Source organism: Triturus cristatus, chromosome 2_2, assembly GCF_964204655.1.
Source record: "Triturus cristatus chromosome 2_2, aTriCri1.1, whole genome shotgun sequence".
Lineage (NCBI taxonomy): Eukaryota > Metazoa > Chordata > Amphibia > Caudata > Salamandridae > Triturus > Triturus cristatus.
In genome coordinates, this window is record NC_140582.1 from 842,837,094 (window position 1) to 842,852,153 (window position 15,060).

General features: G+C 46.6%; 1 protein-coding gene across 4 annotated transcripts in view; it reads right to left on the reverse strand.

Annotated features, from left to right (window-relative positions):
* Positions 1–15,060, reverse strand: part of SLC30A9 (solute carrier family 30 member 9) — an 800,207-nt gene that overhangs the window by 288,692 nt on the left and 496,455 nt on the right. For 2 of the 4 annotated variants that reach the window (XR_014978192.1, XR_014978191.1), the window contains exon 16: positions 14,615–14,814. The exons of the other annotated variants lie outside the window; for them this stretch is intronic. The gene's annotated coding sequence lies outside the window, so the exon portion shown is untranslated. The remainder of the gene's footprint in view (positions 1–14,614; positions 14,815–15,060) is intronic. 4 annotated transcript variants of the gene reach the window in all.

Sequence of the window (15,060 nt, forward strand, 5' to 3'; positions counted from 1 at the left end):
CTAGCCCTTTCTCAAACAGAACATTCCACAAGTAGTCCCAGTACACTGTGTCAAATGTATTTTCAGTATCAAAGGGTAGAACACCATCCTGTGTCCATCCATGCATCCTAAATCTGTAAGGCGCCGAGTATTGTCCTCACCTGCTTAGCAGCTTTGAAACCCACCTGAAGGGGAGGTTTACCGACTGATCACACGCTGAAGTGTGGCAGCCAGTATTGATGTTCAATATTTAACAGAGAATAGGCCTAGAAGAGACAGACTCAGTGGAAAGTTTACAATGTTTGATTATGAGGGCATAGGTACCATTGTCACTGCAACAGTGATCATCTAATCTGTGCTATCTCATTGAAGGCTTTCACTAGAATTTGAAACAATCATGGGACAAACACTCTCTAAAACCCAGAAGAGAGGCATTACGAGCCTGAGACTTTCACTGATTTTAGACCCTGAATGGCCCTCAAAATCTTTTTTTTAGTAACTGGTGATACTAAATTTGCTTAGTCAGCAGCAATTAGCTGTGGGACAACTACCCCCAGGGCATAAGTGTGCCAGAAAACAGCCTTCTGTATTCTTAAAACCTAAACATATAGAGTGGGCCGTTGGCAATATATGAGGTGACTGAGGTCTGTAGTTTTCTAGATCTGGGCAAGTCTCCCCTTATAGGGAACTAAGGCTTGACCATTCCATCATGAACCAGCACTGAATCATTCCTTTTGGCAGCACTGGCCTATGCCTACCCTTCCCTCCATCAATCCCCCACCTGATTTTACTCCCTTTCCACATTTCCCTCCAACACTGAGCTACAAAATACACTCATGATCTGCCTCACTCCCTAAATTATTCAATAACTGTTACTAATACACGAAAACCAGAACAGAAAAAAAGACAATGATCTCCTCTACTTAAATTGTAAAAAAAAAAAAGAAAAAAAAAGTGTTCGTTAAATTGGCCTAACAGTGCTGGAAGGCACTGCATCACCCTCCTACAGGTACTCCTGGCAGTTCTGTTCACAGTTGATAGTCGTTCTCCCAGGGCGGTCCTGGGTGGTTTCAAGTCCAGTTATATGAGTGCCACCACCCTCCACAGAACCTATAGTGCCAGTTGTCAAGGGTGCCGTTATTCCTCATTGCGTGAGCTGCCCGGTCAGTCAGTAACATCTGTCATGCTGCATAAATTTGCTGAAGGTGTTTAATGGCTTCTTGGCATCTCACTTTGTGCTCTTTTTTATTTGGAGTCTTACTGCATCATTACTATTTGCTTCTCTCCAACTTAGAATGTCTGGTTGGCAAATCCGTAGGTCGGACTGCCCCGGTGGTCACCTTTTTCGTCAGGCATAGTGTCACTTGATGCACTGTGTGGATACATATTGAAGAACCCCCTGATCATTCTACAATAGCACCCGGAACATGTTGTTAAAACAGAATAGGGTCTGTGATTTCTGCTCCTCGAGTAAAAGCCCTGATATGTATGTGGCTTTGTCAGGAGTGATTATCTACATTTTCATGCTTCTCTTGTATTAACACATTTTGTTCCTACAAAAGTACGAGGTGGGCTCTAAATTTTTCCTTGTCAAGTGTTAACATCTGCAGTTTCCCTCAGGGTATTCACTCAAGAGCCTAGGTCGACAATTACTCTATTCACCTCTTGCAGGCTTTGCTTCTGTTCTTCTTTGACTGCTCTAATTTCTGCCTTGATGCTCTTGGACGAACTTCTGTTTCTTATTCCTGATTTACACGACACCTAAAGTGTCTATTTTCATGATATTCCGTTGATGGAGGAGGTCTTTTATGTGAGACTCTTTTTTACCACCCTATATGCTTGACGTTTTGGAGCAGGTATGTTTGCGACCAACCAATTAAAGTGGCTATAGACTTTCTCTGCCACTTGTCTTTGCTTGGTATTGCTGCTTCAATCTTATTCACTTGGTACACAATCACAGCGTGCTATTTTGACAATCCACTTGGTTTATTGTTGGTAGTCTTCATTGTAAAGGGAGGATGATAGTAGTCTGTAGTTAATTCTTAGTCTCTGCTGCTGGTTCAAAGTGCTTGTCTCCATTCAGGAGCAGCAAGAAAGAAGTTACTGTGGTTCTCCAGTATTGATATCTTTCATAGATTCACATGCTTGAATCTTGGCGGAAGTTCCACAGTAAATAAAACAAGCAATGCTATGTATAACATTTGCAGATATAGAACAATAAATTGACACTGTTAATCAATTCACATTGTTATAAAAAATTCAATCTCCAACCAATCAGAGACCAGACCCTGAAGCACTATTCCTCTGCAGGGCCACCATACCTCAGATTTCGAGCACAAGTGTAGCAAAGAAATAGTATCACAGGTAATCAGGGTGGTGAACCCAAGGGGAGGTGGGAGGGTCGTCGCATGTGAATCTATGAAATATATCAATACTGGAGAATCATAGTGTAAATTTGTTTCTTCTCCAGAATTGAATCTTTCATAGATTCACATGCTTGAATAAGACTAGCAAGCAGTACCAAAGAAAAAAGCAGTGGTTGATATGAGCAAGAACCACTTTGCACCAAGAAAGAACCACAATATATACAGAAGCACATTAAACAGCAACTACAAACTTGATTAAATATATACATATGTAAATAAACCTATATAAATCTATACACACACACATATGTATATGTATGTATTATCTACTGGCGGCCGCCAGTAGATAGTTATAGTTAGGAGCGAGTTTCCATAGGAAATCTCAAAATTCTATTTTGAATAACTTTGGCGCCGATTGACGAATCTTCGCGAAATTTTCAAAACTAATGGGGCGCTCTGCTCCGCTCCTACCCTGAAAGTCTCGGGGTGATTCATCAAGCGGGGGCCGAGAAAAAGGGGGGGGTCCCTAAACACGTTTTCCCCATGGATTTTTCCATAGGGACTTTAGTCGCAGCTACAGCCCGAACGGCTGAACAGAATTACGTGAAATTTGGCAGAGAGGTAGGCCTAACGTCCGTTTGGTGCCTTTTGCAGGTTTGGTGTAAATCTGTTCAGTATTTTCTGAGAAAATAGCATTTAAATCAATATATATATCTATACGCGCGCAGCGTGCGCGCAGGGTGCGCGCACTCGGCCGTCCGCGAGCGCACTTCTGATTGGTTGTTACATCTTAGTAAACATTCGAATCGGTCGAAACCAGGAAGTGTCGGCCGCCATTTTGTCTCTCGCACTGAGAGGGGGGTGAAACACAAAGGAGAAAACCATGTAAAGGGGGCACGCTGGACAGTTCCTGACCCCCTAGCAGGGGTCAAGGGGTCCCAAGAGGTCCCCCAAGGGCAATTCAAAAAATTTAATTTTTTTCGGTAATTCGCCGAGTGCACGAAGCGTGCGCGCACTATAGAAATGAAAAAAATTCCGCGAGGTTCGCGCAGCGTGCGCGCACGGTGTAAATGCTTAAAAATAAACTTGCAATGTCAGTCCCCCCCATGGCTTAATAATCAATAACAGTTTATGCCAAAACCCTTAACAACAAAGCGTATCATGTGTCCTCCTTAATCATAATCCGCTGCTGATGACGTCAGATATTACATCACTGATGACATATGTGTCTTTCTGAAAAAAAAAAAGGAAGAAGACATGGGTATATAAATGTGTAAATACAGTGATGTAATATCTGACGTCATCAGCAGCGGATTACGGTCGCGTGAGTTATAGTTGCCTGCACTAACTATAACGGGGGAATTTCATTGGTTTTTCACGAGGAAAATGCCCAGCTAACTATAACATGTGTGAAACCTATGGTTTTTTTAAGTGAATTAGCAAGGTTTTTTAAATGCTAATTCCTAACTATAACGTGTGTGAAACCTATGGTTTTTTCAGTGAATATATATATACACACACACACACACACACACACACACACACACAGATAGATATATTACCTACTAGCCAGTTGCCAGTAGGTAGTTATAGTTAGGACCATGCTTCCATAGGATTTTTTATGTTGACTTGCCTATATCTTTGGCGTTGTTTGACGAATGTTCACAAAACTTTCCCCAAAAAGTGTCATAGTGAGTTTTGTTGTGCATGGAAAGTTTTGAGGTGATCCGCCAAGCTGGGGCCAAGAAAAGGTGGTGAAGGGGGGAGATGAAGGTTGAAGGGAGGGGTTAAAAATTTTTTCCCATGTTAATTCCCATAGGGGCTTTAGACATGACTGCCTGAACCACTGGACGGAACTAGACCAAATTTGGCAGAAAGCTAGCTTTTGGTACGAAGATTGTGCTTTTTGTTAGTTGATTAATACCCGTTCAGTAGTTGAGAAATGTAAGGAAATCCAAATTAGGATATCTGCGAACGAGGCTAATTCACGAATAATAAACAAGCTTGTGGAGGGAAATGCAGAGCTCTGAGTGGCTGCCAACACTTCAGCTATTTTGGAACTTAAACCAAGATCTCACCCCATCTCAAAATAAACTTGAAAAAAAAAAAGAAAATGGGGGCAGGGTAGGAATACCCTGACCCCCAAGCCTTGGTCTTGGGGTCCCGGAAGAGAAAAAAAGCAATTTTTTAAAAATATTGCTGCGAATTTACAGCAAAAAAACAAAAAAACAAGTGTAGGCTTCCGTGCTTTTTTCAAAAGAGCACTTAGAAGGGCCAGGTCCCAGGGGGATTTTATTTAAAAAGTATGAGGGCGCACAAGCCCCCCCCTACTCAGGTTCTTTGAGCCCTGGGGACCACCACCTTCTGGGGCTTTTTTATTTTAAATAATGGAGAGGTGCAGCATGGACCCCCCTCCTGGACTTCTAGAAGCTCCGGGGACCACCACCACCTCCCCAGGGCAATTAAAACAACTGACAGGGGCCGCGTGGGCCCTCCCGTGCCCCGGGTACCACTTCTTAGAGCCATCCATGGCCCTGGGGACTGCCACCGCTCACGGCACCGGCACCTGCTTTGTTCCGGGGTGCCCACCCCCGGGACATGGCTATCTGCTTTCGCTTGGCGGGAGCTTTGACAGCACCAGCGAAGCAAAAGCAAACACTCCGCTTCCATGGTGAGTGCTGTCAAAGTGCTCACGCTTGTTGGAAGTGGACGTTTCACCTTCTTTCCCTGCCTGCAGAGTTGTAGGCAGGGAAAGAGACGAAATATTGCTCTCTCACGCAGGGAGCTGCATTTCAAGCAACTCCCTTTGCGTGACAGCAATGCCAGCTCCCGCAGGAGGCAGGGAGCCGGTGGGACCACAGGGGTCCTTAAGGCTTCCCCAGCGGTCATGTGGGAATGAGGAGAAAGAGGCAAAATAAAGGTCAGAAACTAGCAGAAAGAGGCAAGATAAAGGTGAGAAATGAGTAGAAAGAGGCACAATAAAGGTCAGCAAGGAGCCGCAAGAGGTAAAATAAGGTCAGCAAGGAGCAGCAAGAGGCAAAATAGAGGTGAGAAACGACCCGGAAGAGGCAGAATAAAGGTCAGAAACAAGCAGCAAGAGGCTGAAAAAAGATCAGCAACAAGCAGAAAGAGTGAAGCAAAAGACAGAAAGAGGGAAAACAAAGGTCAGAAATGAGCAGACAGAGGGAAAATAGAGGCCAGCAACAAGCAGAAAGAGGTAAAATACTAGTCAGAAACGATCAGAAAGAAGCTAAATAGAGGTCAGAAATGAGCAGAAAGAGACATAATAGAGGTCAGGAATGAGCATAAAAAGCAAAATAGAGGTTAGAAACGAGCAGGAAAAAGCAAAATAAAGGTCAGAACAGAGGAGAAAGAGGTAAAATAAATGTTAGAAATGAGCTGAAAGAGGCAAAATAGAGATCAGAAACTAGCAGAAAGAGGTAATATAGAGGTTAGAAACTAGCAGAAAGAGGTAAAATAGAGGTCAGAAACAGATAAAAAGGCAAAATACAGGTATAAAACGAGCAGAAAGAGGTAAAATAAAGGCCAGCAACGAGCAGCAAGAACCAAAATAGAGGTAAAAAATGAGCGAAAAGAGGCAAAATAAAAGGTAAGAAGTTGGGAGAAAAGTCAGAGACAGAGCAGAACCCACTTAGGCACTCATGCACCCAGTCACAGAACAAGTCAGACACTCTCACAGCTCCATTCAGACACTCATGCACCCACTTACAAACTTAGATGTGTATACCCACTCACAGTCCCATTCAGACACTAATGCACCCACTTCCAAACTCAGATGCGTATATTCACTCACAGAACCAGTCAGACACTCATGCAAACACTTACAGCATGAAACATATTCTCTCACCCACTCACAGACCTACTCAGAGACTCAAGCACCAACTCACTGACCCACTCACTCACAGACTGACTAACACACTCATAGAGGCACTCACAAACCCAGACACTCTCATATCCACTCACAGACTGACTCAGACACTCATACACCCACTCACTCAAACACCCTCTCTCAGACCCACTCAGACATCCATGCACTTACTATCAAAGGTTACAGGTTATAGTTAGGAAATCAAATATAAAAGCCTAAGAAATTCACTAAAAATCAAAGGTGACAGGGATGTTATAGTTACAAAATAAAATTAAATAAACTTTAGAAATTCTCTAAAAAAACAAAGGTTGCAGGGGATGTTATAGTTAGGCTCAGATTTCACTTGTCACTCATAAAAAACAGTGAATTTCAGAAGTTGTAGTTACCTAAGCTAACTATAACTTACGCCCCTGCAATGCACTGCTTATGACCTCACATATTACACCATTCATTACAAGGTCAGTGACATCAAGACAGGTCAAATGACCTCTGATGACATCATCCACAGAACCACTCACACAACTATACAACCTCTCATACACCCATTCACACAACCACTCATATACCCATTTGCAGACCCATACAAGTACTCATACCACCACTCACTCATCCATAGAGCCACTCCTACTCACTCACTCATAAAGCCACTCACACAGTCACCCATACAGATACTCACACACCTACTTATTCATCCACCATAGAGATAGAACATGGTTGTGGTGTTATCTGTCCTAACTAGGACAGATGAACTGCAAATGCTGGGAAGAAAGGCTTGTAGGCCTAAGAAAACCACCTTTAACTATAGAAGATTGATGTGCATTTTAGACTCTTGAAGTGACCATTTTCCCTGTATTCCTAAGTCCTGCCGGTAAGCTCTCGCCAGCCCGTCAGAGAAGCATCCATTGTCATCACAAACTGAGGGTAGGATGGTACGAAAGAAAGATCCAGAGTAATGTTTTCCTTCATTCTACACCATGATTGTTGCTTTCATAGTTGGGGTGCTGTTGATGGTGTTCTTGAACAAACCCAGAGTTTGCAGCCATTGAGCATCTAACTGCTCTTGTAGAGGTCTCATGTGTAGACAACAATTTCAAATCAATGGAATGCAAGAAGACATCATCCCCCAACATTGACTTGTACGTCCAAACAGAAGTGGACTCTGCTTGGCAGGTAACTTATTATGGCCATTATCCGTTGGATTATTTCCACAGTTGGATACTGTAGTAGCGTGAAGATTATTTATTTATGTAAGGTGTACATGGTTGTTGTATCTCTTTAAGGTTCATGTATTGGAAATGTTGTTGTTCATCAAAGCAGCTCCATGGTGATGGAATGCTCTGGTGAGGAGTGTGGTCAGTTGCACAAGACATATGGTACCTGATGGATGGGATCTTCCTTCCTCTGTATTAAACTCATCCTCTCATCTTAACCTGCTATGGATCTTTTATTTTGGATGGATTTTACACTGGCGACGAGTGAATATGCTACTTACCAGTATGCATCTGTTCTTGGCATGTAGGGCTGCTGACATTCATATCTGTGCATAGATCGCCGCCTAGTGTTGGGTCCGGATGTTTGCACGTTGTTGTCCTGGAAGAGTCTTCGAAGTATCCTGGGATAGGTGACTCCTCCCCTGGACTACAGTGCGCATGGGCATCCTCTCCATCCTCAGATTGTTTTTCGCCATTGTGGCAGTGATGGAGTAGATACAGAAAGTGATGACCATGCTTACAGTAATTCTGAGAGCTGCAGCTGCTACAGGCGCCGGGGAGGAGGGAGGGCGATATGAATGTCAGCAGCCCTACATGCCAAGAACAGATGCATACTGGTAAGTAGCATATTCAGTTCGAGGCATGTGGGCTGCTGAATTCATATCTGTGCATAGAATATATAGCAGTGCCCTCTATTAGCGGCGGCTACCAGTGCCAGCTGCAGCGGTCTGAAAAAGAGTTTTGAGAACAGCCTGTCCTACAGCTGCCTGCTGTTTTGATTGTACATCTACACAATAGTGTTTGGTAAATGTGTGTGTAGTGGACCAGGTGGCTGCTCTACATATATCATGCAGGGGAATGTTTCCAAGAAAAGCCATGGAGGCCCCTAACTTACGTGTTGAGTGGGCTCGTGGGGGAATCGTTAATGTGCGTTTAGCCTTTTGATAGCAAATTTGAATACATTTAACGATCCATCTGGCTATACCTGCTTTGGAGATAGCGTTACCTTTGTGGTGTGGGGCAAAGGCAACGAAAAGTTGTTTTGTTTTCCTAAAGACTTTAGTCCTGTCGATATAGTACATGAGGGCCCTCTTTACATCTAGTGTATAGAGTGCTCTTTCTGCGACAGTTTGTGGGTTTTGGAAGAAAACGGGCAGTTCAATAGTTTGATTCATGTGGAACTGCGATATTACCTTGGGCATGAATTTGGGGTTGGTACGTAGTACGACCCTGTTGGCGTGAACCTGTATAAATGGCTCTTGAACGGTTAGTGCCTGGAGTTCACTAACTCTTCTTAAAGAAGTGATCGCTACTAGGAAAGCTACTTTCCAGGTAAGGAATTGAATCTCGCATGAGTGTAGAGGTTCAAAGGGTGGACCCATCAGGCGTGTGAGGACCAAGTTGAGGTTCCACATTGGAGCCGGTGGGTGGCTTGGAGGAATGACTCGTTATGAGTCCTTCCAAGAATGCTTTGATGGCAGGCACTCTGAATAGAGAGAGGTGCTGCCTGGTCTGCAGATAGGCTGATATGGCGGTCAAATGGACACGTATAGAGGTGTACGCCAGATTGCATCGGTATAGGTGTAAGAGGTAACAAATTATGTTTTGTATGGATGCGTCTAGCGGGTTAATGTCATTATTATTGCAATAAATGACGAATCTCTTCCATTTGGCTGCATAGCAAGCTCTGGTAGTGGGTCTCCTGGCCTCCTTAATGATGTCCATACAGTCAGGTGGCAGGTTTAGGTAGCCAAACTCTAGGACTTCAGGAGCCAGATTGCCAGGTTCAGCTGTTGCCGATCTGGGTGCTGAATCTCTCCATGGTTCTGCGTCAAATGCGCAGGTTTGATCCGCAGCCTTTGATGCGGCACCACGGAAAGTTCGAGAAAGGTGGTGTACCATGGCTGGCGTGCCCACGTTGGAGCAACCAGGACGAGTGTCAGTGAGTGTTGTCTGAGTTTGCGTGCCACCAGCGGTATCAGTGGTGCTGGGGGAAAAGCGTACGCAAATCTGCCTGACCAGTTCATCCATATCGCATTGCCCTGCGACTGCGGATGTGGGAACCTGGCGGCAAAGCTTTGGCATTTTGCGTTTTCGCTTGTGGCGAATAGGTCTATGTCTGGGTGACCCCACTGCTGGAAGTACGGCTGGAGTACTGATGGGTGCAACTCCCACTCGTGCATCTGGTGGCTGTGTCTGCTGAGCAGATCCGCCATCTGGTTGTCCTTGCCGGGCAGGTGTTCTGCCATGAGGAACATGTTCCTCTGAATGGCCCACTTCCACATGCTCTGAGCCAGATGAGACAACTGTGGAGAGTGTGTTCCTCCCTGCTTCTGTATGTAGTACATTGCGGTCATGTTGTCCGTCCGGATCAACACGACCTTGTTGCACAGATGTACTTTGAATGCTTTCATAGCTAGGAAGATTGCCATCAGTTCCAGAAGGTTGATGTGCATCTTCTTCTGTTGTGTTGTCCATAGTCCCTGCACTGTGTAGTGGAGTACATGAGCTCCCCATCCCTGGAGAGACGCGTCCGCTGTCAGTATTATTTGTGGAACAGGCTCTTGGAACGGTCGGCCCTTGCAAAGGTTTTGTGGATTCCACCAATGCAGAGAGTTGTATGCCCGACCGCTCACCAACACTAGGTCTTTCAACTGTCCTTGAGCCTGGTTCCACTGACGTGCTAAGCACTCCTGAAGCGGGCGCATATGTAATCTCGCGTGCGGGACTATGAAAATGCAGGAGGCCATCATGCCTATCAACTGCATGAACACTCGCGCAGGAAGGGAGTGTTGGGGTTTGAACTTGGAAATCAGCATTTGCATGCTGTTGATCCTCACTAAATTTGGCTGAGCTGTGGCCGCCAGAGTGTCTATAGTCGCACCTAGGTACTGTTGTACGTGTGCGGGCTGGAGATGGGATTTTGGGTAATTTAGTGAGAATCCCAGACTGTGAAGGAGGTGAATGGTGCGGGACATGTGGCTGGCACATTGCTGGGCTGACTTTGCTTGAAAAAGCCAGTCGTCCAGGTAGGGGTAGACGTGTATGTGCTGCCTCCGTAGATGTGCCGCCACAGTAGCTAGGCACTTTGTGAAAACCCTGGGTGCTGTTGTCACGCCGAAGGGAAGGACTTTGAATTGGTAGTGCTGTCCCTGAACAGTGAACCTGAGGTATTTTTTGTGTGAGGGGTGGATGGGTATGTGGAAATACGCATCTTTGAGGTCCAGTGTGGCCAGGAAGTCTCCCTGCTTGAGAAGCGGGAGGACTTGCTGTAAAGTGAGCATGTGAAAATGCTCGGAAAGAATGTACCGGTTCAGGGGTCTCAGGTCTAATATAGGTCTGAGCGACCCGTCCTTTTTTGGTATTAAAAAGTACAGGGAGTACACCCCCGTACCTTGCTCGTGGACGGGTACGACCTCTATTGCGCCTTTTAGAAGCATACTTTGCACCTCCTGCTGTAAGAGCGTTAAGTGCTCTGAGGACATAGGACGGTTTTTTGGAGGTATTGTAGGTGGGGTTGAGGTTAATTCTAGGCAGTAACCGTGTTTGACAATATCTTTGACCCACCTGTCCGTGGTGATGGAGTTCCACGTGGACAGGAACCTTTGTAGCCTTCCCCCGACAGGTGTTATGTGGTCGGGAGGAAGGGAGAGGGCGTCACTGCTTGTTCTTGGGGGAGGACCTGGTGTTGCCGTAGCCGCGTCCTCTGCCCTTTGTGCTGGAGCCACGATATCCACCCCGGGTGTTTTTATCGTAGGTGGTTTGTGTGTTGCCCTTGTTGTAGGTTTGCTGTGACCCCTGTCCTCTACCTGCTCCTCTGTTTCCGGAGCGACGAAAGGAGCCGCTCCGAAAGGACTGAGTTTGGAGAGCCCCCATGGACTTTGCAGTGTCCGTGTCCTTTTTTATTTTTTCCAGGGTGGTGTCAACCTCCGGCCCGAATAAATAGTCGGGGTTGACAGGCTGGTTGAGTATGTTATTTTGCACCTCAGGTTTGAATCCGGAGATTCGCAACCAGGCATGTCGTCGCAACATGACACTAGTGTTTATGGCCCTGGCAGCTGTGTCTGCGGCATCCAGCGCACACTTGATGGATGCGTTTGTGAGGAGCTGTCCCTCCCTGATGAGGATCTCTGCACCTTCTTTGAATTGGTCAGGGAGATGTTGGAGTAGTTGTTCTAGTGTATCGTAGTGTGCTCGATCGTAGCGAGCGAGGAGCGCCTGAGTATTGGCAATGCGCCATATGTTAGCTGCCTGTGCGGCAACCCGTTTGCCGGAGGTCTCTAGCACCTTGGACTCTTTGTCCGGGGGAGGAGCATCACCTGTTTGCGAGTGTGCCCTCTTGCGAGCATTCGCAACTACAAAGGAATCCAGAGGTAACTGGCCTCTAATGTAGGTAGGGTCCCCAGGCGCCGATCTGTATTTTTTGTCGATCCTGGGGTTTATCACTCTTGCCCTGGTGGGCTCCTTGAAGATGTCCTTTGCTGGTTTAAGGACACCCTTCAACATGGGTAGAGTTTTTATGTTCCTTTCTGAGGATGCGAAAGTATCCATGAGAAAGTCGTCCTCCACGGTGTCAGAGTGGAGTTGCACCCCATGATTGGCCGCAGCACGTTCGATTAGGGCATTGAACGCGGCAGTGTCCTCTGTGGGAGATGTTTTTGCTCCATAGAGTTGCGGGTCCTGTGCATCCATAGGTGCACCTGAGTCTACAGGGTCATCCCAAGCTTGATCAGGGTCCTGTTGTCCTTCAGGGTCCATCTCTTAGGGGTAGGGGACGTGGTCACCCATGTAGTCCTCCAAGACATCTGTGTCGGAGTGCGTTGGAGAGAAGGACTGTGGATCCTGGTAGGGGGAATGGAGAGGTTCGTAAAGAACTGGTTCCAAAGCCACTGGCAGCTTTCTCTTAAGTGGGATCCGGAAGGATTCCAAAGCTGGCTCAGAAGTTATTTTCCTCTTGTGGAGCATCATTTTGCCGGTGTCGGCGTCGATGAGATGTGATGGAGACGTCTCCGCAGGAGAGCGCTCAGCAGGCGTGATCGTGGTGTGTGTGACCTGTGTCCTGATCTGGAACAGTTTCGGGGCCGTGGACGGCGGCAGGCCAAAAGTAATGTTGGCCGGTGCCGAAGAGGCTGTCGGTGCTTTTATGGGCTGCTCGGAGCCCGATGTGTCCTGGATGCCTGTTTTGTGTTTGGGGCGTTGCGCTGCAACGGGCCGCACCTGGAGCGCCATCGAGTCCTTGGCGCCGACTGGTTCCGTAGAGGCGGGCGTGGACTTCTTCGGCGCCGATGAGGCATCGAGTCGAGGGGCGGTAATGGCCGTCGACGTCTTCGATGAGGGTGCCTTTGGTGGTGCTGTCGAAGCGGTGAGAGACGCAGCAGGCAGTTTGACCTTTGGGGTCGGAGCCGATGGCGTCGGTGCCGGAAGCCGAGTAGGTTTGTTGGCACCGCAGGTCTTTTTCCTTATATCGACGCCGACGTCGGCTGCTGCAAGCTCGGCACCGAAGTCTCTTTTGGTGCGCTCGGTGCCGACGGCCTTTGCTGGCGTCGAAGGTGTGGTGGGCCTCGATCCGACCAGCGTCACTTTCGGTTTTGGTTTCAGTTGAACCAATACAGCTTTCGGTTTCGGTTTCGAAGAAGGGAAACCAGCCGTTTTGGGCATTAATGGCTGCCGCTGAATGTCCGAGGCCGGGCCAGAGGGCGGGGCCGAAGAACTGCGGGATAGGTCTTGGGTAAGGCCCGAAGGCGATCCCTCGACCGGAGCCATAGATTGGCGTACTGGGATATCCTCAGTCACGGGTAGGCCTTGCTCGTCACCGGAGCTACTCTCTTCGGCCCCTAAGACCTCATTGTAGTCTCCTACCTCGGTGTCGTCTTCATCTCTGCGAAAGAGTGTTTCGTCGACGTCTTCCGATCCGGAGTCGTGTTCGGAAGCGGGCCTGGAGGGTAGGTTCTCCACGTCTTCGATATCTTCGTTTTCGGCGCTGAAGATGTCGGCCGGGGCCGGTGCCGCTTGCTGCGCCTCGAGCCTCGCCGCTCGTCGATTCCGGAGAGTCTTCTTGGATCGGAATCGGGCACAGGCCATACATGTAGATTCGTCGTGGTCCGGTGAAAGGCATTTGTTGCACACCGGATGGACGTCAATGTGGGGATATTTCGCATTACATACAGGACACCGCTTGAATGGTGTCCTCGACTCCATCGTCGATGCAACGGGTCGATGGTCGTGTAAGAGGCGAAAAAGTTGGTTCCGGAAGTTAGTAAACTAACAAGATACTATCGATACCGATTGGGAACAGTACCGACGCGAACTAAAGGCCTTTTGGCCTAGAAAAAGTTTTTCCTAACTTGAGTCAAGATAAGCACATCCGAACCCAATGGCGGAAAAAAACAATCTGAGGATGGAGAGGATGCCCATGCGCACTGTAGTCCAGGGGAGGAGTCACCTATCCCAGGATACTTCGAAGACTCTTCCAGGACAACAACGTGCAAACATCCGGACCCAACACTAGGCGGCGATCTATGCACAGATATGAATTCAGCAGCCCACATGCCTCGAACCGTGGGATACATCTTCACGTGTGCAAAACTGTGAGGACATCTTTGATTTGCAGGAGGAACTTTTAATTTATTTTAAAGGAGATCCCAACATCTGAAAGTGAGTCTACTCTGGACCTTATGTTTTCCTGGAGGTATTCTTCCTTATTATAATACATATTAAGCTTCGCCACATTTCTCGCCCTCTCAAACTTGGGAGTGTTTTTCATATATAGAGGGCTGGGAGAACATCGATGTGGGCTTAATAATATCCTGAGACTTTGTTGGGAACATTTTTTTTTCTCTTGGAATTAATTTGAGAGAAATGGTTCTGTGTTCACAAAGTATGGATTCATATTTTTCAAGTATAGAGAAAGTTCACTGGGAAGATTGCTAAAAAAATAATAAATAATAACAATAATATTAATTATAATTGAGTAACAGTACTATATTTTGCTTTTATTCTTGGACTTGGACCTCTACTGTTCTGCATTTGTTTCGCGCTGGCCATCCCAACTTCATATTTTTTTTTCCTTGTTGAATTGGGATTCAGAAGCGTTACAGGATTGTTATTTGCCGTTGAGCTAACGTTGCTGTTTAGCATTTCAAAGAATAACAAGCTTCAAAGACACTCACCGCGTGTACGTCACATCGCTGCTCTTCGTTAAAAGAATCTTCGCTGTGTGAGAATCTTCATGTTGGCAACCTTCGTTGCGTGTTCGATCTTCACTGCCACAGTGCACGCTTTCATCCAAAGAGGCTCCGGTACTCTCTGTGACGTCGTCACGGTGTGCGCACACAACACGGAAGTCTTCATTCTCCCGATGTGCACAAAGCTGTGAGGACACACGGAAGTCTGTTATCTCTTCCATCACCGGATTTTCAGTCCAGCGGTGAATTCAGTGGATTTATGGAATAGAAGTGCTACGGTTCCATTAACAATTATCTTAATTTCTTCAAAGGTACTTTCGTTTTTCTTTTAAGGAAACGTGGATGTTCAACTCAACAGCGCCATCTTATGGTTATTATTCTCAGCAGTTTTGCCTATTTACCTGCTTTATTCACGAATCTAAGTCAAGAGG